General features: G+C 40.8%; 1 pseudogene; it reads left to right on the plus strand.

Annotated features, from left to right (window-relative positions):
• Positions 1 to 9,798: 9,798 nt before the first annotated feature.
• LOC130865764 (forkhead box protein J1-like) overlaps positions 9,799 to 23,676 on the plus strand; it is a 109,853-nt pseudogene continuing 95,975 nt past the window's right edge.

Here is a 23,676-nt window from a genome sequence, read left to right on the forward strand (position 1 = left end):
TGGAGTGAAGCAAAAGTGTGGTGGTGATGTGAGACTCCCCTCTGTATGCTGTGAATACCATTGGTGAATAAAAAAACTGCTTTGAACCTATAGCAGAGCAGGGCAGAACTTAGGTTGGTAGGGGGGATAACTAAACTGAATGCTGGGAGGAAGAAGGCAGAGTCAGAAGGAAGCCATGGAACCTCCAGAGACATACTAAGAACTTTACCTAGTAAGCCACAGCCATGTAGCAATACACAGATTATTAGAAATGGGTTAAATTAATATGTGAGAGTTAGCCAATAAGAAGCTAGAGCTAATGGGCCAAGCAGTGATTTAATTAATACAGTTTCTGTGTGATTATTTTGGGTCTAGGCTAGCCAGGCAGCCGGGAACAAACAAGTGGCCTCCTTGCTACAGTGTTGGAAAAGGGAAGTTGTTTCCTGACTGCATGCTCCTGCGTTCAGTTTGTAAAAGATTTGATTGTGTGAATTGTGTGTGTGTGTGTGTGTGTGTGTGTGAATGCCACATGTGTGTAGGTGTTCTCCGAGGCCAGAAGAGGATTTTGTGGACCTGGAATTACAGGAAGTTGTGAGTCACCCAATATAGGTTCAGATGTGCTCAACTATGTTCCTCCCTTTCTTCTCAGTCTCTGCCCCTCCTCCCTCCCTCCCTCAACCTCTTCTGTTCAGTAAATTTCCTCTGGTTGTCCTTTAAGTATAGACTTAAAGGTGAGTTCATCACCATGCCCTAACAAAAATGTTCATACCTTTTAACCCAAAGTCATAGCCTTTTGCTATGACACCAAGATATAAATCTGTTCCAGTTGTTTTACAGACACCTGCAGGTTCCTGGGGAAAGAGTTCTGCTACTGTATTAAGAAATTTGGGCTGGTGGAAACTAATACCAGTTTCTAGAACCTCTCTTTGACCCTACCCATCATCAAGTCCATATTTTACAGGTTCACTCCTTGCCTTGTGCCAAGGTCAACCAGCAAGGGTCCTCTAGATATGCCAGCCCCTGTGCACAAGATGAGGACACCAACCTAGTGATTACTGACAGGTTGACTTCAACCACATGCCCACTCACGTAAAGGCTCCGTTATCTCTTAACTCTTATTAACGTCTTTACATTATGGATAGAGGCATTCCCCACCTTCAGAGAAACAGCAGATATGATGATGGCTCAGGACTCCTGAAGAATATATCATCCCTTGATTTGGAATGCTATCTCCCCATCTCCTCGGACCTTAGAGGTGGTACCACCTTTCAAGGCTCAAGCATGTACCTATCCAGCCACTGGTACCTGGTTTTCAAAGATATCCCATTGAAGGGCATATCTGTTCTTGTGTCTCACCTCGTTCACCCTTGTCTCACAGCAAAGCACATCTTCATTTCATTCTTTCTGGCTGTCATCACTCTTCCCAAGGCTAGCCTTGTTCATGGGACCAGTGCTAATAATCATTTTTTTTCTTCCTAGCCTTCTCTGTCTCCTCAAAGAACAGATGCCTAAGGTCTCCAAAATGGCAGCTAACTGAATGTTTCTCTGCCCAGCCCTCTCACAGAGCATGACCCCTACTGACTCCTGACTCCCCTTATCCATGCTGTCTCTTGCCAACAGAAAGTAGCCAGACTTGCACTGATGTGCATGTAAACCCCAAAAGATCAGGATGCTTGTCTCTCTTAGGGTCCTCCTTGTTACCTAGATTCTCAGGTGCTGTGGACTGTAATCTGATTATCCTTTACTTTATGTCTAATGTCTACCTATAAGCGAGTACATCCCATGCACTGGGTATGGGTTACCTCACTCAGGATTTTTTTTTCTAGTTCTATCCATTTGCCTGCAAATTTCAAGATGTCATTGTTTTTTTTTTCCGCTGAGCAATAGTCCATTGTATAAATGTACCACATTTTCTTTATCCATTCTTTGGTTGAGGAGCATCTAGGTTTTTCTAGGTTCTGGCTATTATGAATAATGCTACTACGAACAAAGTTGAACAAATGTCCTGTAGTATGATTGAACATCCTTTGTGTACATGTCCAGGACTGGTATTGCTGGTTCTTGAGGTAGATTGATTTCCAGTTTTCTGAGAAACCACCATATTGATTTCCACAGTGGCTGTACAAATTTGTACTCCTACCAGCAGTGGAGGAGTGTTCCCCTTACTCAGCATCCTTTCCAGCATAAGCTGTCATCAGTGTTTTTGATCTTAGCCATTCTGGCAGGTGTAAAATTGTATTTGAGAGTTGGTTTGGTTTGCATTTCCCTGATGCCTCTGGGAAGGGAAAGAGATAAGATCTCTTGAGTAAATTGGGAGGGAGAATGGAGGGGTGAAAGGGACAGTGAGGGGAGGAGAGCATGAAGAACAAGATGATTGAGTTGGGGGAGGGACAGAGAGGGAGAATATGAAAAGAGATAACATGATAGAGGGAGCCATTTGGGGGCTAGGGAGGAGCCCAGCGCAAGGAAAATTCCCAGGAATCTTCAAGGATGACCCCCCAGCTAAGACTCCAAGTAATAGTGGAGAGAGTGCCTAAATTGGTCTTCCCCTGTCGTCAGATTGATGACCACCTTAGTTGTTACCATAGAACCTTCATCCAGTAACTGATGGAAGCTGATCTACAGCTAAGCACTGGGCCAAGCTCCTGGAGTCCAGTCAAAGAGAGGAAGGAGAGATTATATGAGCAAAGGGGTCAAGATCATGATGGCGAAACCCACAGAGATAGCTGATCTGAGCTAATGGGAGCTTACTGACTGTGTACTAACAGCTGGGGAACCTGTATAGGACTAAACTAGGCCCCCTGAATGTGGCCCGAGTCTTAGGCATTTACCCTGAGGCAATACCTGGTTCTGATAAAGACCACAAACTGAGACTACCCAGGCACCACCCAGGAACAGACCATCTAAAGGAAATTCCTAATGTTTCAACCATTGTAGATAGGATCACCAGCCAGCACACACCCATCGCTTTTGACCAGGGCAAACGTCAGCCAATCAGGCGTCCTAAACCTTAGAAATCCCTCATCTCCACCTTTGCTACTATAAAAACTCAACTCTAACTGAGCTCGGGGCTCTCCAATCACTCCAATGCATTGGACACATGGAGAGACCAAGTTTGCAAACTTGTGTAAGAATAAAGGCTCTTTGCTTTTACACATGGGACTTGGTTTTCTGGTTGGTTTTGGAGGGACTCCATGCTCTGGGCATAACAGGTGACAGTTCTATAGCGTGGGCAGTTTGTGGGGCCACTGGCAATGTGACCAGGATTTATCTCTGGATTTATCATGGACTGATTTTTGGAGTCCATTTCCCATGGAGGGATACCTTGCTGAGCCTTGATATAGGAGGGAGAGGCTTGGTCTTGCCACAATTTGATATACCAGACTATTTACTCTCCATGAGAGGCCTTTTCTTTCTGAGGAGTAGATGTGGGGGGGGGAGTTGGATGGGGAGAAGGTGAGAGTGGGAGGAGGGGAGGGAAGAGGAACTGTGGTTGGTATGAAAAAATAAAAAAAAAACCTTTTAAATAAAAACAAAAACAAGCAAAAATAGGTTGGGATGTTGGGGATCTCCCCTGGAGCTGCCCTCTCCAGACCCTGCCCAAAGAAAGCTGGCCAAGCAATGACTCCACCCCCGGAGGGTATTTAAGGTCTGACCCATAGATTTTCCCCTAGTGGTTCCCCTTAGTGGTTTCTCCTCTTCCCCTGGGACCACCTGGGAATGTTTTGTTCAGATTAAACAGGAACTGATTAATTTGGCCTGATTTGATTTATTACATTGGAGGAGAAGCCTAATATTGGGGTATGGAACCTTTTCAGGAAGAATCTCCTTCTGTTTGGAATCTGGACTGCATGTAAACCCTGCATTTACCCAGAGCATGGCAGCTCCATGCTGTACTTGATCTACTGTTTGGCGCTATAACCAAAAGAGCATCTGGTTTGGTCTGGCAGAGGCAGTGAAGATACAGAATATCTCCCATGACTGAAGCGTATTCATTTAAGAACCCAATAGAGGGTGCTGCTCTTTTTGCCTCTAGTGTTAACTCTGACCTCTAGTCTTTATCAAGCAGGAGAGAGGGGACCAAAACCATCCCTGAGAACTGCGAATCTTCTCCCCCAACCAAGAAGGCCTCCCATGAGGTCCAGCTGATCAATGGTCGTGAGTACTCTCTCAAAAGTAGGTGACCCAAACAATGGAGCATCTAGAAAAACTGAAGTCACTGTGGGTACAAAAATAATAATTAACAAAACATAACCAGTGTTGGAAGATATTTTTAAAATGAGAAAAGTTTAATAATCTTGGATTTTTGTTTTATGGACTACGTGCAAAGTACTAGCACATGCCCTTGGTCTCCCATCTTCCAGGAGACAACTCCTCACTGAGTGTGGCGGGGACAAGGTTCTACTTTGTTGACAGTTTTCCCTCACTGGAGATACTCAGAGAGGCAGTTTAGGGAGATGGGCAGGCCTACTATTTGTCGTGGGCCTCTCCTCCTCCTCCTTAAACTCCACAGGTACTCGAAAGCAAGCTCCCGGGAGAGTGATGTGTATTTGACTTCGCCCTGATCATTAATTAGCACGGACAATCGCACAAAACAGATGCTCAATAATCTGCTGGGGGTGAACCCTGCAAAGTTTCTCAGGGCAGCCGTTACAGGAGTGGGACACTTCCAGTACATGAGTGGATGGAGGGACCGGTAGGTTACTGACTGATGAGCTGTTTGCTTGCAAAGTGGAGCCCACTTGAACAACATTCTATCAAACTGTCGGGTTTTTATTTGTTGTTGTTTATTTGTTTGTGTTTCCCAGAAGTGAAAGTGTAATCACTTACTTCTCCAGGGGATAAAACAGCTTCGGCTGATGTCTAATGATGGTATTTTAAGGAGAAATTTAATTAAGGTCATGAGTTTTGTCATGTTTCGTGAAGCATTTTAGCTTTTCCTCAAGAAAATAGATTCAGGGTGAGTACAGAGTTCCGTGTGTTTTGTTGGAAGATGCTGGTGTAAATGGCTGCTTTTTGATGCCTGTGCTGTGAAATTTCGATACAGACATCTTGATAAGATCTGAATTCCCAGCTTCCTTACAACCTTTGATGCCTTGCCATTAAGTGAATGACAGCTGGTGGCACAGGGCAGGAATGGTAAACAGGGCAGCTCCGGAGTTTGCTTGACTAAGTCCTTAGATGTGAGGCATTTCTCTTCTTTTAAGGCTCCGTTGACTGTTACTCTCTTAATTCAGCTGCCTGACTCTGGGGCTCCATGAAGGAGGTGTCAACCCGGGTCCTCCATTTATGTCTGTCAGAAGGGTAAAAACCATTCCCCGCAAGACTCTTAATAGTGCCCTTTTAGTCATTAAGGTGAATCAGTATCAGGTCTGCGCTGGGCTTGTCACATTTGAGCCATCTCTATTTCGCTTCTGCCCTGGCTCTCCTAATGTCTTAACAGCACAGAGTGACCCTGTTCAAAAAATAAGTCATATGTCGCCTCGCTGTTGGGACCTTCCTGTAATCTCAGAATGAAAGCCAGAGGCCCTGCTTTAAGTAACAGGTCTCGGATGACCCCTCCTCTCTACCTCTCTGATGTCATCTTTCCTTCCTTCTTTCTGATTGCTTACAGTTTGTCACAGTGACCATTGTGCAGGAATAGGATTCCTGCCTCTTCAGGGCCTCTTGGTGGTTTCTGCCCTCATGGTTTAGAGGGTTTCCTCCATGACTGTACTTTGGGGAGCAAACCAGTTTCTCCAGGTTTCCCCTTGAAAGTTACCTTTTCTGGAAATCCCAATGCTTCCTGTCACCCCCCTCAGCTAACATTTCCTCCTGCACATCACTCTAATAATTCATCTTCCTTATCACCCCAACAACTAATACTCCATCCTCCTCTCCAGCTGGGATTTTGTTTTCATATCAGTTTTATTATTTCTTTTGAAAATTGTCTGCCCCATCAGGATATAAACCCCACAGAGGAAAGGTATCTTTTCTGTCTCTCTATTCTCGCCCTGTATCTAGCAACAAGAACAGCTCTGCACCACTGGAGATTTTCACGTCAATCCTCTGAATGCTAAAAGGGTTCCTTCTTTCAGTCATAGTCAGTCTTCATTTACTGAGAGTCAGGCATTATGCTGACCACGTTCTCAACAAAAAGGAACCAGAGACGAGGTCCCTAACCTCATAGAATTTAAAATCAAGAGCGAGAAGAAGGAATCAAGCAAGCATCCATTTTACGCAGTGAAATTTGAATTTCTTATAAATTAACTAAATTTTTACAGCATTCTCATTTTTTTAATTGATACAGTGAAGATGAACATCCAGAAGCTGAAAATTAAAATATTAACCTCCTTCTTTTATACAACGACAGAGTGAAGATCCCTGCTCTGGAAGGCTGCTAATTGTTACTGTTTGTGTCTCTTCCAAACGCCCTTCCCAGGGCAGGAGCTTCGCTGCTGTTTGCATCTATTTAAAAATTATTAGATGAAACTCATCAATCATTATTACCATGGATAAGCTTCATTTGAGCTGCCCTTCAAGGACTTCAAAATAAGAATAACAACTATTTTATCTTACTTGTTCCAAATTTAAAAGAAGCCCTTTAGCTCCCAACAGCAGAGAACAATGTGAAAGGGAAATCTCTTGCTAAGCAGGCGTCTTGCATTAGATGTTGGTTTTGAAAGAGTAGGGTGAGCATTAAATTTTAGCCCCAAGTCATAATTCTTTTTACAGTTTGATGTTTTTGAGTAAAACGAAATCTTAAAATAGGGATCAACTTTTAAGTCAATTGTTTTTTGTTTTTGTTTTTGTTTTTTTGTGAGCTCTGCTTTTGTTACATGGGGCATATTCAGAGAATTTTAAGCTTTTCAAAAATTTAATTTTAGGTGTATTCTAAGAAAAAGAACATCTAAATGTCAAAGAACAAAATTTTAGATAGACACTAGCTGATGTCGTAGGGAGGTCATGGTGTATACTGCTCTGCAAATATTGGAGAACCCTTTGCACCTCGAAATGTAGCAATCCCAAGAACAAAGCATCTCATTTTTGCTAGTTCGATGGTGTAGACGCAAGGCTATGGCTAGCTTACTGGTGAGAAAGCAACAATACCATGGAAAGAGTCCTGCATTTGTAAATAAAGCTTGACATAACAAGTGAAAGAAATGAGCAACTTACAAAGAGAAGAGGCTTCGAGTTTGCTATGACATAGGGCCATGGCAGCCCATGGCGTTGAGTGTGAGCGCGCCACTCCTGTGCTCAGGATGCTGAAGGTAGGAAGATGTGGAGGCAGAAGTCTTACTAGCTCGATTGGCAGCTCTTAAACCCACAATCTCCCAACAGGCTGCACATGTTAGAGGCTCCATCCCTTCCCACATTACTGGACTAGAGAAGCCTTTCCACAAGGGCCTTACAGGGGTTATGTCAAGTTCAAATTATAGTACAGCTTCATATCACTGCACAGTCAAAGGAAGACCTGGTTTCTAGAAGGATCCATGTACTTCTCACACACCCTGATTTTAGGTGAAAGAATTAGTGTGTGGTTATCTCTCCCTTCAATTATTTAATTCTTCATGTCTGAGTTTTGGACTGGACACGCCACGTGCCAGCTGACAAAACTACCATCAATTGAGTACAGAGTGCTGGCTCTCCTCCTGACTGGAGCTGATGCTGCCCTGGAATCTGCTAAGTCCCCCTCCCCATGTAAACACAGGAAATTTGCATTCCAGCCTACTTTCTCTCATATGGAACTCTACTTAAATCTATACTTTCTGATTGATGTCTCAGTGAGGAGATCCTGTCTCCAAAACAAACAAACAAACAAACAAACAACATCAAGAAAGTTGACAGTGCCTGATGAGGAGCAATGCCCAACACCCAAGGTTGTCATTGACTTCAGTATGCACATGTACAAACATGTGCGTGCATCTGTGCCCACTTGTACACCCACCTATACATGAACACTCACTCACCCTCCCAATCTCTAGCACTTAAACATACACCCACCCCTCAGTGTATATGTTTATGTAGTCTTTGCTTATGAGGTCAACTGCCAAGAAACCGATCTTTGCTAAGCTCAGTCGGACTTGGAATCAGGCTGAGGGCTGAGTTATCATTTCTTTTTTTATAGCCTCTTCCTTTTGAGGACTAACATCTTCATGTATGCTCTGTTCAGGACCACAGCTGGCATGTGGCGTATCTGTGGGGGTTGTCTTTACCCTCTTAATTGATGTGGGAAGATCCAGCCTGAAGACAGGAATCACCATTCCCTGGCTTTGTACAGGAAACGAGAATGCTCTTGACTGTGGATAAGATAAGACCAGAGCCTCAGGCTCCTGATGTGACTTTCTCCATAGCGATGAGCTGTAACTTGAAATCACAAACTAAATTAAATCCTTTCTAGCTTGAGTTTCTTGTCATCCGAGTATTTTATCACAGCAACAGAAATAAAGTTAGAACAACTCTAGGGGGCATCTCCCTTTCTTTAAAAGACTTCTTGAGTTTTCAGTATGATCATCCCTTTCCGAAGCAGAGATTTATCTCAGCATTTTGTTACCATTTATACTGTAACCAATGACAGGAAATGTCATAGCCTTCTGCACAGGGATTCTTAAGATTGCTAGGTCCAGAAGCGCCATGAGGCTATTCCCCATGCATGGCAGAATGAATGACCAGAAGAAGGTTCTTCCTGATGATTTTGGAGAGCTGTCGTGTGCTTTTGTCCCTTCCCTTTACAGAGAACTTGTTTGCTAAGACAGTTTTGTTTTGGAAGGCTAACTCAAATCTAACAGCCACACCAACTCTTTTTCCGCATTTGGTTTTAAAGATAATTTTCTTGAGATTTCTATGTTGAACAGTAAACATTCTATGCAAATGAAATATTTTTTTGCCTGCCCCTTTGCGGCACGTATACTTCATTAGCTGGGGATTTCAGAAGATTGCTACACAAGAACGAACAAAGGAGACATCCTTCTCTCATTCTTGACTCTAATGAGAAGGCTGCCGCAGATTTAGTACGAAGAACAGTGTTGTCTGTGGAGGTTCTTCAGGTTTAGAAGGGAAATAATGCCATCTGCTCCACTTTATGGACTTGTTACAGAGGTTAAATACACGAGTTAATATAAAAATGCCATGGAAGTGTGAGAAGTGTGCCATGCGTGTCTGACACAGTGCTTGCACTCAACCGATGCCTTCAGAGTTATTTTTTGCTGTTGGTGATTCATAACCTCCTATGCTTACTACCATAAGGAAAAGAGCGGGGTCCAAGGGAGAATGAGTTGAATTTGCATGAGGGTGGAATCCATTGGTCCCACTGTGTAAATAAACCGCAACTTGAAGGCTGATAGCTTGATATATAATACACTGGGTATAATTTACATTTAATAACTTTGCATAATGTGTTTCTTTTCTTAATGAGACAAATCCCTTTGCTTTGATCTATATACAAATACTTAATTACATCTGTGCAAAAGTGAAAATTAGAGGCCATTATCTGGAAAATCAAAACAAAACCAGCCAATAAATCAGAACCACAGGACTGCTTTATGTTAGATATGTGAAATGTCCTTTATTCTATGTTACTAATAATTATCTTGAATAATTACTTGAAAATGTCTTTTTAAATTAAATTAATCTAATATTAACATTTACTGAATATACGATAAGCCCTGTGGGCTCTGGTGTGTGTCTGTGACGACAGCAACAGTAAAATATGCATTTATTTTCTTGCCTATTAACTTGATTATCACAAAATTATCTGCCAGAGGAACATTGTCACATAGGGTATGGAGAACAGAAGCACAATAGGCAGACTCCTCACACATGTGAAAACGCCGGACGGAAATGGCTTCAGTTAAGGATAGCGTGATCTCGTCTCATGAGCTGAGAGGTTTCCATCGACGGCTGCGGCTGTTGTTTCTGGGCCTTGCTGCTGCAGAACAGCGTAACATGAAGGTATGGCAGAAAGAAGTTGGTCAGGAAGCAGGGTGGAGAGGGAGGGAGCTAGAACAAGGCACCTCTTTTCAGGGTGTACCCCATCCTCTTCCCTCCCCTGACTATATCCCACTTCCCATTTTCCACCATGGCAAGTCCATCAAAAGATTAATCTATTCATCAAGTCATAGTTCTCATGATCCAACATCTGGGGACCATCCCTTCTATACAAGAAGCATTGGAGGCACATTCCATAGTCAAACTCTGTCAGGGGTTATCTTATAGATCACACATCAAATAACCCAATAACTCCAACTTGAACCCAGAATGAGTATAAGTTTTGCCTATACATTTTACATGTATTCCTCTTATTAGGTAAGCATCATTACCATTGGATTTTAAGCCTGTTTTGAAAATCCTATCTAGTAACTAAGGATGAATACTAATTTTATACTGGCTATTTTTAAGTTCATTCTATTAGTTTCTTCAGTGGTTTTTGCCCTCCCTGGATGGTAAGTGTGTTTATTAACTCTGTTTGCCTATACTGGAGTCTACTGAATAATTTGTTCAAGGGCTACAAAGCTATATGCATAGCAGAGCTAGGCAAATGCAGGCAAATGGCTAGAGAATTCTATCTCTGAAAATATTAGATTATCACACTACTTCTTTAGGAACATACCTTCCTCTTCTTGTATCAATTTTTGATGCACCTCAGAGCAGGTAAATTTTTCATGAGACCTAAAACTTACACTAGTATCCTTGTCTCACATCTAGATAAAACTGGAAAACGCCTCATATCTTTAGCTTTTAAACTCTTAAAAGATACTATATACTGATTTTTTTTTCAGAGCTGTAGTAAGTTCGTGTGCACGAATGTGGACGCTTGCAGAACTGCTTGATTCTTCAAGCCGATCTGTTCTCTTCTGCTGTGCTAATGGAAATAAATGGTTGAGACTGAATTTTCCAGTCCATTTGCACATGGAGGCAATGTACGGATTCAGCCCACATCCTACTATTCTTGGGCTCCCTTTTATTGCATTCCTCAGAAGTGCCTCCAATGTTTTATAACTATTACACAAGATGATATCCAGAACTGGCCACTGCTTTGGAGGTAAAATTTGGCTCAGGATCATGATCCCTTTGAGCCTACAGCAAAATTGCATTCGTTTTTGCTTCCATCCTCCTGTTTCTGTACCGTCGTACAAGCCCATAGATCATAGGCCGTCTCTTCCTTCCTCCAGGTCTTTTGTGTCATTACTGCCTTCTAGGAGTTTGGGATTATTTTACCTAAGATATATTGACTTTTCTTTGTCGAAGCAGGATACTATTTTTTATTTCCTTCCTCACTATCAAGACCACTTCCATGCTTTCAGTCCCTTCACTTTTTCTATATACCTGTGGCTTTTATTACAATCACATAATTATAACACAAAATATTAAGACTAACTCGCTCACGTAGTTACTTGGTTAATCTGTATTTGCTCCAAATTCAATAAATTTCTTTTGAAAAAAACTGGGTATTTTCTCAGTGTTTTACTTCATTAGGCTTCTGCTATGTGTATACCACAGTGCAGCTAAGACCATAAACATGAGTGACAGGGCTGTGGTCACTCTAAAACTGCAGATTGACTTGAGCCTCTCCTTCTTCAGATGCTAAATGGCATTAAGTTTATTTTGAAAAATTCCGATGAGATTAGCTTGGGAAATTTGCCCATACAAATAAAGGCTGAAAAATACCTGTCAGCTGTGCAGTGCAGAATTTATATGCATAATTAATCTTTAAAATAATAAATGTGATTAGTTTTATCCCGGCTTTTGCAGATAATTTGCCTGGCGTTAATGCCTTTCCTTGAGATTAATTATTTGTAAATAGTTGAGCTAAACTAGAACCTTGGTCTGTTTAATTCTGCAACATTCAGGTTCATTGCACTGGCCAAAGTCCTCACTTAGTAAGTTGCATAAAATCTAGTATACAATATGTGAACGCAGAAGTGTGATAATTTGCATATAAATATATGTGCAGGTGCAGGTAAGTGAAAAATGAGGTTGGTCAGTTAATGAGACATGAATGATTTGTGGCATTTATCTTGAACTTGGTCTTCAAATGAAAAATGATACACTCATACCTAAGGGCTGGCGTAAGCGGTTCCGATGTCACAGGTCATCTGTGGGCAATCCTTGCTGATGTTTTCCACAAGTGAGTAAGTATTAAGGCAACAGAAATGAGAGCGCATGCCTTGAGCACGGCTCTGGCTAGGGTATTCTCTGCATTAGATTAGCTGTTCTGCATTTACGACAAGCAATGGAAAGTCATGAGAAGATCCTGAAAGCTTGGGAAAATGCCTTAGTGAGATTAGTAACGCACGGATGAAATAAACAGGGGGAGAGAGCAGAGCCAAAGCACCTCATTGGGATGCCATCCCCACAACACATTCTGTAGATGAGTAGTGATCGGACTGAGAAGACTGGATTTAGAACAGAGGAGGGAAGGAAAGTAAAACAGAGACATGTTCCACAAGCTGCTTGCCTACGTGGGAGTTCCAGCAGGAATGAAATAGGAGCATTTGATTTCAGGCACAATGAGTTTGAAGACATGGTGAGCTTTATGATAGAATGTGAATGTGCAGTAATCCTTGGGGAATATAGAATTCATAGGCGATGCCAGACAGTGGCCAAGGATTGAAGCCACAAGATTGGCTCCGATTCTATAAGTAAAGAAAGGGAAAGAAGGCACAAGAAGTTAAAACAAGTTATGTCTCACAGTGATACATACATGCAGGAAAAGTCATTTAAAAATGTTTTTGGTGGCATGTGCTATGTATCTGAAATCCTGTAAGATACTGCACATGTATTTCTTAAACTTCAAAGCAACCTGACGAGTGCTCACCATTTCTCTGCAGAAAGAAAGGTCTAGCGAGGAAACGGTCAGGATGATCTGACAGATAATCATGGCTAACTATGAAGATAATACACTTACGCGCCACTTCCTGCCCTCTAGGCACCATGCCGGGCACTGGAGATCAGATTACAGCGACTGCTTCTCGTCATGAAACACATCTGTAACACAGATATAGTTTCTGAAATCAGTTCAACAGCGTGTTAGAGATACTGGGAATCAGAAGAAACCAATCTTTGAGAAACTGCATGTGAGAGACGACCCACAACGTGACCTTTCAGCTTTTCAGGAGCTCATGTCTAGGTGACCCAGGAGTAACCATTTTACTGCTTAACAAACTGATGTGTGCTTATATTACTCCATCTTGATTTACTTCCTACACCTGAAATTCACTTCAACTTAATTGTCTCTTGATGCTTTCTAGGAAAGTTGGTACAGTGTATTTAAAAGGAGCTATTGTCTAGTTTAAATAAAAAAGGACTGTGTGTTAGTACCAAAGTGGTAAAGGCATGGGCTATCTAGACCAACCACACTTGTAGGTAACAGTGCAAAATTATTTCAGGCCTTAGAAAGTTTTCTGGGGAGGTCCGGACCTCTTTTTTGTAAAGAAAAGTTAACATACATATATACTCATAGGAAATTAAAGCTTTGCCCCCAAAAAGACTAATATGGGACTGTGAAAGGGTTAGCTCAGGGCTGCTCTATTCATAATAACCAGGAACGGGAAACAACCTAGATGTCTCTCAACTGAAGAATGCGTAAAGAAAATGTGGTACATTTACACAACAGAGTATTACTCAGCTATTATAAAATAATACCATGAAAATTTCAGGCAAATGGATGGAACTATAAAAAAATCATCCTGAGTGAGGTTACTTAGGGTAAAAATCAAGTACTACTGTTATTAAAAAGGAAAAAAACAATAAAATGACTCCTAATGAGATTCTGTTATACTCACAAATCAGTGCCTTATTCAGATATTATCAGAGGGACTTCCTCCTGCAGGAGAAGGGAACTAACACACACACACACACACACACACACACACAGAGAGAGAGAGAGAGAGAGAGAGAGAGAGAGAGAAAGAGAGAGAGAGAGAGAGAGAGAGGGCTTGGAACACACAGTTCCTAAGAAGATGTTTCCATCAAATCCCTCCCCCCTCAGAGCTCAGGGAACCCCATGGAAGTGGAAGCTGGAGGAGTGGGGGAGACAGCGGATGGAGGACACCAGGAGAACAAGGTCCTCTGAAACAACTGAGCAATGATCATATGAACTCAAGACTGAAGCAGCAATCACAGGGCCTACATGGGCCTGCACCAGGTCCGCTGCACTTACGCTATAGTGTTTAGTACTTGCCTGAGTCTCCTGGCTGTGACCAAGTGGATCTCTGATTCCTGTGCCCTCTCTTGGGGCTTTTTAATCTTTCTGTTGGCTTGGCTTATCCAACTTCGATATGGTGGTTTTTGTTTTATCTTATTATATTTTGCTATTACCTCTTAGAAACATGTTCTTTTCTAATGAGAGACAGAAAAGGAGTGAATCCAGATGAGGGAGGATGTGGGGATGAACTGGGAGAAGTAGAGGGACAGAAACTGCAATCAGGATATATTGTATGAGAAAAGAATCCATGTTTAATAAAAGGGAAAAGAACTTCTATGCTAAAATGACTTCTATGCTAAAATTACCAAAAGGAAATATAATACAAAAAAGAAATGATCAGTAGACAGAATTACATAACTCCAATGGAATACTGTCCCTGATGTACAGGAATGCACTCATATGTAAAGCAGCATGCTGACTGGCAGGATCCACTCGCGTGAAATTCTGTGCTAGGTCAGTCCATCCATCTGTGATGCAAATGTCGGCATGGGTCTGCCTTTGGGTAGAATGGTTAGAAACTGAGGAGTTGCAGGAGGAAGGCATGCGGGGATGATAGATTGTACTTTGGCTTGTACAATTATGCACATTTCTTATGATTTCTCGAGAGGTAGACTTAAGGTTAGTCTATCATACAGACCTTGCATTTTTAACTGGAGAAACAGGGATTTGGGAGATGGCTCATTTGGTAAAGTGCTTGCTGTGCCAAGCTGAAGATCTGAGTCTGAATGCCCAGAATGCACAAAACAAGCTAGCTGAGAGGAGGATGGGACTATAATGCCAGCTCTGAGTGGGCAGAGGCAGGAGGATTGCTGGGGCTCATTAAACAGCTGCCTTGCTCAATCAGTGGGCTCTAGGTTCAACAAGAGACTGCATCTCAGAAAAACATAGGGTGGAGAGCAATTGAGGAGGATGCCCGATGTCCACTTCTGGCCTTCATACAGGTACACACGTGTGCATATGTGCTTGATGGCCAGGCAGCCTAGCCTAACAGGCAATCTCCAGACCAGTGGGAGACCCTGTCTCCAAAAACAAGGTGAACAGTTCTGGAAGAGCAACACCAGATACTACCCTCTGGCCTCTGCCTGCATGCACCCACCTATCCATGTGCATGCCTACATGCAGGTGTATGCCCTCACACAAACTAAGATCAATTAGCGGTGCATAAGTGGATAGTTATATGATACAACAATTCTTAGAGTACATAAAACTAGCTCAGAGTTGAGGCAGTAAGGGCTCAGGTAAGTATAATTCTGTTAATCTTTAAAAAGGTTTGACAAGTGCTGTCATAAGAATGTTAAAGGAAAATAAGACTAGGTAGTAGGGTAGCAACTTCATTGTCCATTTGGCCCATCTTATAGCAAACGAAATGCTTCCCACGTACCACATCCTTATCTCGTTAGTACTTCTGAGAAACCTGAATCTTTACTACTGTCTGGGATGGAAAGAGGCTGCTGTTCTCAATAAATTCCCAAGAGGGGTGGGTTGAACAAGATGGTGACAGCTCTGGGGAGAAAGGATGGAGAGTGTCTTCGTAGGACATGGATGCTGGGAACAAACCCCTGAAATTTCTTCATCTCAATATTAAAATCTGTGTTGCCAAGGGTGGTGCTGCTATATTTATTTATGACTCATGCTTCAGTATAGGCAAACTTGTCCAATAAAACCCGTCCTTATTAATTGATTTACAATCTAGTTGGTACCAAAAGAATTATAATTATACGGATACCTTTGCTGTATTTCACTTTCATGTTTGTCAATTTAATTTCAGTCTATAAAACAGATGCATTCTAGAAAAGCAATTTAAAATATAAGAATTTTCTATCAATGTCAAAGGAAGAAAATCAGTGATCTTTACTTTTAATCTGCTATACTTGAGGTCCTACTAAGAGGTTTTACTTGAGGACCCACTAATAGAAAATATAAATAACTACAACAACATTTAGAAGAGTGTAGGTTTTTTTTTTTTTGCAGAATTGAGTTTATCCCTTGGAAAATATGAAGCTTGCATTTCTGAAAGTATTTTATATTTCTTTTGTAGCATTTTTTTTTTTGCAGAATTGGGTTTATTCCTTGGAAAATATGGAGCTTGCATTTCTGAAAGTAATGTGATAATCACAGCATTTTACTAACTGGATAAGATATTGTAAACTTTAAGATTTTTACGTTTTCAACTTAAGTCTATGAGTGTGTGCATGTTTCTCTGTATACTCACCATGTGAATAAAAGAACCCTCAGAAGCCAGAAGAGGGCAGTGGATCTTCTGGAACTAGAGTACAGGTGGTTGGGAGCCATTTGATATATGTGGGATCTGGGAACCAAACCTTGGTTCTCTATAGGAACAGCAAGTTCTTTAACCATTTAGTCATTTCTTCAGCCTCATAAACTTACTTTATTGCACACAAAAATAGTTAATAACTTATCTATTCTCTTCTGACAGGTAAGATTGCATTTTGGTAATTAAATTTATATACATTTTAATTAGTATTTTTTTTTTACATTTTCTTTTTGAGGAGTTTTGAGAATCTGTCATTCTTGTGTCCCTGACCTAGGGACTTTGATTTTTGGGGCCCTCTAATAATGCTATGGACATAGAAGATTATTGGACAAATAACTGAACTTCTTACTGGGGGTCCCTGGGCTTTATACATATTGATAATTATCTACAAAATCTCACACCTGACATTTAATATATCTAGGTTTTATTTTCTTTATTTGAAGTTCAGGAGCCTGGGCAAATAGACTCTAATGGATTTACAATTTTATAATGTTATGAACCTAACGAATCGAATGGAATCTTTGACCAACTGTGCTTATAGGTCTTTATTACTGTTGATAAACATTGACGTGTACTCACTGCATATGATGATGGGTTTCATAAGGATGTTTTCATACCAGTATGTAATATCCCCTCCCTTGCCTTCCTACGTGCTCCTTTCTCTCCCCTTTCCTATCGCATGGACAGCCTCAGCTCTACTTCCCTGTCATGTACCTCTATGAAATCTAGGAAGCACAAATGAGAAAAAATGTGGGATACTTGCCATGCTAAATCTGATGGAACTCACTGAAGATGATAATCTCATTACGACTATCTCCCCACAAACAATGCTAATTCTTCGTTTTGACTGAAAACTTCCATTGTGCGTATATGGCACATTTTCTTTACCCATTCCTCTGGTGTTGGAGTCCTAGGCTGATTCCTTGACTTGGCTACTATGAGTAGTGATGCAATAAGCACAGGTGTGGCCATCTTTCTGGTAGGCTGATTTGGAGTCTTCAAGATACAACTGTGTCATAAAGCAGATCTGTTTACTGTTTTCTAAGAACCCTAGTGCCTGGGCTAATTTACTTTGTCAGCTGCAGTGTGCAAAGGTTCCCTTCCCTTTGCTTATTCACTAACAAGCTTTTCTTGATTTTCTCAGTGATTGCCATTCTGATTAAGGTGAGATGGGATCATAATGTCATTTTAATTTCTTGGATGGCTGGAGGCATTGAAGATGCTTTTCATGTGTTTGCTTGGCCATTTGTGTACGATCTTTCAGGAAGTGTCTGTTTTTTTATTGCTCAATTATTGATTGGGTTGACTTCTTACTATTTAGTTTTTGAGTTCTTTGTTTATTCTAGATGTTACTATCTTGTCTTAATTTTTTAACACGGGCTGTTTTTCTCAGACAAGTAACTGGACAAAGAAGAAGAAAACGGGCCTGATTCTTACAAGTTTAGGCAATGGTAGGTACCCTGTATATATATGTAAATGATCTCACATAGGATTAGGTATAAGAGCAAGAACAATTAGCATTTGTCTATTACTTATTACATTGCTTACTGTGATTACTGTTTATGTGTATGAGATTATTTTATCTCCAGGAATCTTTATGGGGTACAATAACGTTTTTACTGAAATTGTATATATGAGGAAGCACAGGTTACTCAGTTTGTCAGTGGGAATCCTAAGAGCTAAATCAGATCATTTGTATTGTGAGACACCTCTTTTAACTGTTAAAGTTATCTGCTCTTCTGATGGCTATAATGTCTATGTCTATACCAGTATCTATCATCTAATTATCGTCTATCTATCTATCTATCTATCTATCTATCTATCTATCTATTTATCTATCTTCTATCTATCTATCTACCTACCTATCGTCTAATTACCTATTTTCCATCTTTTTATATCTGTATCCTCCTTTTTTATCATCTGTTTATATTCTTCTTCTATGAATGTATATATGTTATGTATGTATGTATATATCTACCTATCTTTCTATCATCTATAACAAACATGTATTTGTTCATTAATCTTCTTAGAGCATGATATTACATAGTAAAAGATTTAGTTTTCTTCACAGAATACATTCAGTTCAAAGCAAAGTCTTAATTATTGGTAATATTTTTTAATAATTATTTTTAATTTTTTATATAATATAATTGCATAATTTCTTTTTCCCTTTTCCTCCCTCAAAACTTTCCCACGTAGCATCTCCCTTTGTTCTTATTCAATTCAGGGCTTCTCTTCACTACATTGTTATTGTGTATGTACATCTGTTACATATATATGTAGAATAAAACTACAATCTGCTTAGTCTGAATATGGATAACAATTACCTTTAAAGTATCCTGTATATTTTCAAAAAAATGTCTTGCTAAATGTTCACAAAATTAAGACTTACTAGAGTGGATGGAATGAAAATTTTGGTATTACTAAGTATTAGCGAGATGAGCATGATTGGACCCCTAATCGGACCTCTAAGAGCTGCATCAGTAAAACACCTTCAGAAAAGCATCCCCAAATTCTACAAAAACTGATCATGTGTTGCTCTCTAGACCAGCAACGCCACCATTGTATTCCTTTGAAAGCATGCACCTAGGCATGAACAGGAGTATCCACTGCAGCCGTATTTACAGATGCCAGATTGAGGGAAGAATATACATGCTCTTTAACAATACGGTGGATATGCATCTGCAATCTCCTTCCCACTGACTACTGAGAAATGAGGATAAACAAACCCTAGATGTAACAATAAGATGGATTCCCACAAACAATGCTGTGCTAAAGATTCTGTCACCAGGAAATTCATAGAGCATGGAGCTTGTGCCTACAGGGCACAAGGAAGCTTTGAATTAACTGTACACTTAATTGTATATCTGTACCAAACTGCTGTGTTCAAAGACTGACTTACTTTGTGATAATTTCTCTAGCTGTACACACTACTTTGCACTTTTTATAAGAATATTATAGCTTCTCCAAACAGTTTCATTAGTAAAACCCATGTAAGGCTTAGGGAATCCTGGTCCTGTGCATCCCCACAAGCATGCATGTTAAAAATACCAGTTTTCTGGTGTCCTTTTTCTACTTTCTATCCTCCTTCCCAATCTCAATGAAACCTTTGCCTTGAATTAGTACGTACTAATAGTATCATCTCACTGTATCATGTTTTAAAACAATATATTTTTTGTTAATTATTTTGTTATTTTGCTAGGGATTGAATACATGTTAAGCAAACATTGTATCAACTGTGCTAAAACCATGGCCTAAAACAATCTCTTTTTTTAAAAAAATATTTTTTAAAACAATCTTTTTATTTTACATACCAACCCCAGTTTCCTCTCCCTCCCTCCCCTCTTTCCACTCCCCCTACCTTCCTCTCACCCCACCCCATCAGGACTCCCATGTGGAGTCAATAAAGTCTGTCACAACTCTTGAGGTAGAACCAAGACCCTCCTCCCTGTATCTAGGCTGAGCAAGGTCTCCCTTAACAGGGAATGGGCTCCAAAGAGCTCCAGTTTATCCACTAAAGATGAATACTGGTTCCACTGCTTAATAGCCCTACAAACTGTGCAAGCCACACACCCGTCACCCACATGCAGAGGGCCTTTGTTGGTCTTATGCTGGTTCCCCAGCTGTCAGTCAGTGAGCTCCCACTAGTTAGGGTCAGCTGTTTCTGAGAATATCTACATCATGGCCTTGAGCCTTTCACTGATATTATCACTCCTCCCTCTCTATGACTGAACTCCAGGAGCTCAGCCCAGTGCTTAGCTGTGAATTTCTGCATTGGCTTTTATCAGTTACTGGATGAAGGTTCTTTGATGACAATTAATGTAGTCATCAATCTGATTACAGTGGATGGGCAGTTAAGGCACCCTCTCCACTATTGCTTAGATTCCTAACTGGGGTCATTCTTGTAGAAACTGGGAATTTGCCTAGTGACAGGTTTTTTGATAACTCCATGTCTCCCTCTATCAAGATATCTCTCTTTTTTGCTCTCCCTCTTTTATCATCCCTCAATTCAGCCTTCCCAATCCCTAACACTTTCCTCTCCTTTCTCTTCCCCCCGCCCCAATACTACCAATTTATTCTATTCCTCCTTCCCAGGGAAATCCATGTATCTGACTCCTAAGGTCCTCCTTGTTCCCTGGCTTCTCTGGGTTGTGGACTACAGGCTGGTTATCCTTTACTTTTTGTCTACTATCCACTTTTGAGAGAGTACATATGCTATTTGTCTTTCTGGATCTGGGTACCTCACTCAGGATGGTTTTTAAAGTTTCATCTATTTGCCTGAAAATTTCAAGGTCTCATTGATTTTACCGCTGAGTACTACTCCATTATATAAATGTACCACATTTTCTTTGTCCATTCTTTGGTTGAGGCTCATCTAGATTGTTTCCAAGTTATGGCTATTATAAATAGTGCTGCTACAATCATAGTTGAGCAGACATCCTTGTGGTATGAGTGTGCATCCTTTGGGTATACACCAAAGAGTGATTATTGCTGAATCTTGAGGTAGATTGAGTCTCATTTTTTCTGAGAAACTGCCATACTGATTTCTAAAGCAGCTGTACAAGTTTGCACTTCCACCAGCCATGGAGAAAGAAGCGTTTCCCTTCCTCTACATCCTTTCCAAATAAGCTGTCACTAGTGCTAAAACAGTATCTTTAAATAAATGCTGTATTTGTGTAGTTTTCTTGTCTTTATGTCTCTCATTTATTCAGTTCAGATATTGAATAGGTAATTATTTCCTTTTGCCCTGCACATACATTCTGTGTTGAGCTGAGGAAGGTATAAGAGAGCCGTGTAAAGGCTTTCTCCACTCGACATGTGCTTTAGTTCATTGTGGAAGAAGGCACATACCTGAAGTATGGTTCAGAACAATAATTTTCATTTTCACATAAAAGAATTTAGTCAACACTCTCCCATTTTTTTAGTTCTACAATGTGGTTTTTAAAATATTCTTTTAATGGTAAAAGTATCAAGATTCCAATCTTAATTATGTGAGTATATAACATAAAGAATGAAGCCATTAGAATTCTTTTATTCTTTTTTTTTTTTTTTTTTTTTTGCCAGGACATAATCTCATTCTGCAGTTCTGGATGTCCTGGAACTCACTACATAGACCAGATTGGCCTCAAAATTAGAGAAATCTACTCACCTCTGCCACCTATTAAAGAATTAAAGGAATACACTATTATGCCTGGATTATCAGAGAAATTCTTATACATAAGATAGTTCTCAAAAATCCTTTATAGACAACACATACCTTTAATCCCAGTACTTGGGAGGCAGAGGAAGGCATATCTCTCTGAGTTCGAGGCCAGCCTGGTCTACAAAACGAGTTCCAAGACAGCCAGGGCTGCACAGAGAACCCTGTCTTGAAAAACAAAACAAACAAAAAATTCCTTTAAAGATGTAGAATATCAATTAAATTTATTTATGTGTTTGTGTGTATGCTTGTGTGAATTTATTTATACCATCTGTGTGTTAGTGCTAGTAAAGGCCAGAAGAGAGTGTCAGATCCCCTGGAACTGGAGTTCTAGGCGGTTTTGAACAACCTGGACCTCAGATAATGCTTGGAACCACAGCCAGGTCCTTCTGGAAGAGCACAAAGCATTGTTAAAGCCTGAGCCATCTCCCAGCCTCGATGCAGAAGACTTTAAGACAAGGACCAAGACGATTCATGCAGGGATAAGTACACATGACTTTGCTTTTCATTTGTACAGCCAATCGTGGTGCCTCAGGCGAGCAGAGGAGTCAAAGAGCTCTACCACAAAAGGATGGCCTAGTAGGAATCTCTGCTCAGGAACAGACAAACAAATTCTAGATTAAAGAAAAGAGAGAGAGTGGGAGAAAATACAAAGACGTGTAGGCTAGATTTGGCAAGTCGGTTAAAAATTAGGAATAAAGCAAGACTAGAACTGGGGAGGCTAGTCGGAGAGTCAGTAGACACAGAGATGGTTTCCCAGGGCAGCGGATATCACCTGGTCTTATTTATAGCATCCTGATGTGGGTCATTAAAATCAGAATAATTTTCGTTTACAGTTTCTCTGTCATTTGAAAGTAACAAATGGCTTGGGCCAAGTGAGGCTTCGCTTGCAGCCTAGCAGCAGCTTTTCGAGTCAGAACAGCACGAAGACATTCTAGGAAGCAAGAGAGTCAATTGAGAAAGTGCTGGGAGTCGTTAAGTTATGCTAATTAGGCGGTGATTAGACCTCCAGCAAACGTGGTGTTTTATATTGAAGCATTTGAGAAATGAAACGGGCACACTGATTGCAGATTTTAATGAACTGAAATGATTAGGTTAAGGAGCTGGCTTGTAATGCACTCGGGAACTTCAAGTTCCTTCTACTTATTGTTTAATCCTATGTGGCATGAACTGTGAAAGGAAGAGCTTCAAGCCGGTGGAGCTGCAATTATAGAAATTCATCATTGAAAACATGGCGCTTGCTGCAGCATTATGACAGGGTAAATATATAGCGGACACGGAAGAAGAGCTGCGAGGAAGAAGGGTCGGGCAGAAAGTTTTAACAGAAATGACTAACCTAAGTTTTGAACACGAGGAGTAGGAGAATGGAATATTATTTACAATTTATCATGAAATTCTTTAAACACTGAAAGATTTCACTTCTTAAAAAGTATTTTCATGTATATAATGTATGTGGGGGTGGGGTGGGGGGAGTTCTGTGGGTGTGCACATGTGTATATGATGGGGGGGGTGGGGGTTGTGTGCGTGTTCTCACGTGTACATGATGGTGGGGGTGGAGGATTTTGTGGGTGTGCACATGCCTGTGGAGATCAGAAGAGGGTATTGAATCACCTGGAGATGGAGTTGCAGGTGGCTATGATGGTCCAGATCTGGGCTCTGGGAACTGAACCACTGTACTCTGCAAGAGATTATGTTCTCTTGACCTTTGAACCGCTTTCCCAAGCCCATTGCTTATCTTCTAATTGGAGATTTATACCTTGTCTCAGTTCATAGCAGCAGTTGTAAGAAAATACCATAGAATGAATGACAGACAGCAGAAACTTTTTCTTTCCACTTTGGAAATAGGTAAATCCAAGATCGAGGTGCTGGAAGACTGGATATTTGTTGAGGGCTGGCTTTCTCATGGCCATTTTCTCCCTATAGTCTCCCATGGCAAAAGGAGCCAGAAATATGCCTGGTGTCTCTTTTTATATATAATGTTTCTGCCCCATGATTTACTCACATCTCAAGGGCTTCACCTCATCATGCCATTGTCTG

Source organism: Chionomys nivalis, chromosome 24 (assembly GCF_950005125.1).
Source record: "Chionomys nivalis chromosome 24, mChiNiv1.1, whole genome shotgun sequence".
Classification (NCBI taxonomy): Eukaryota; Metazoa; Chordata; class Mammalia; order Rodentia; family Cricetidae; genus Chionomys; species Chionomys nivalis.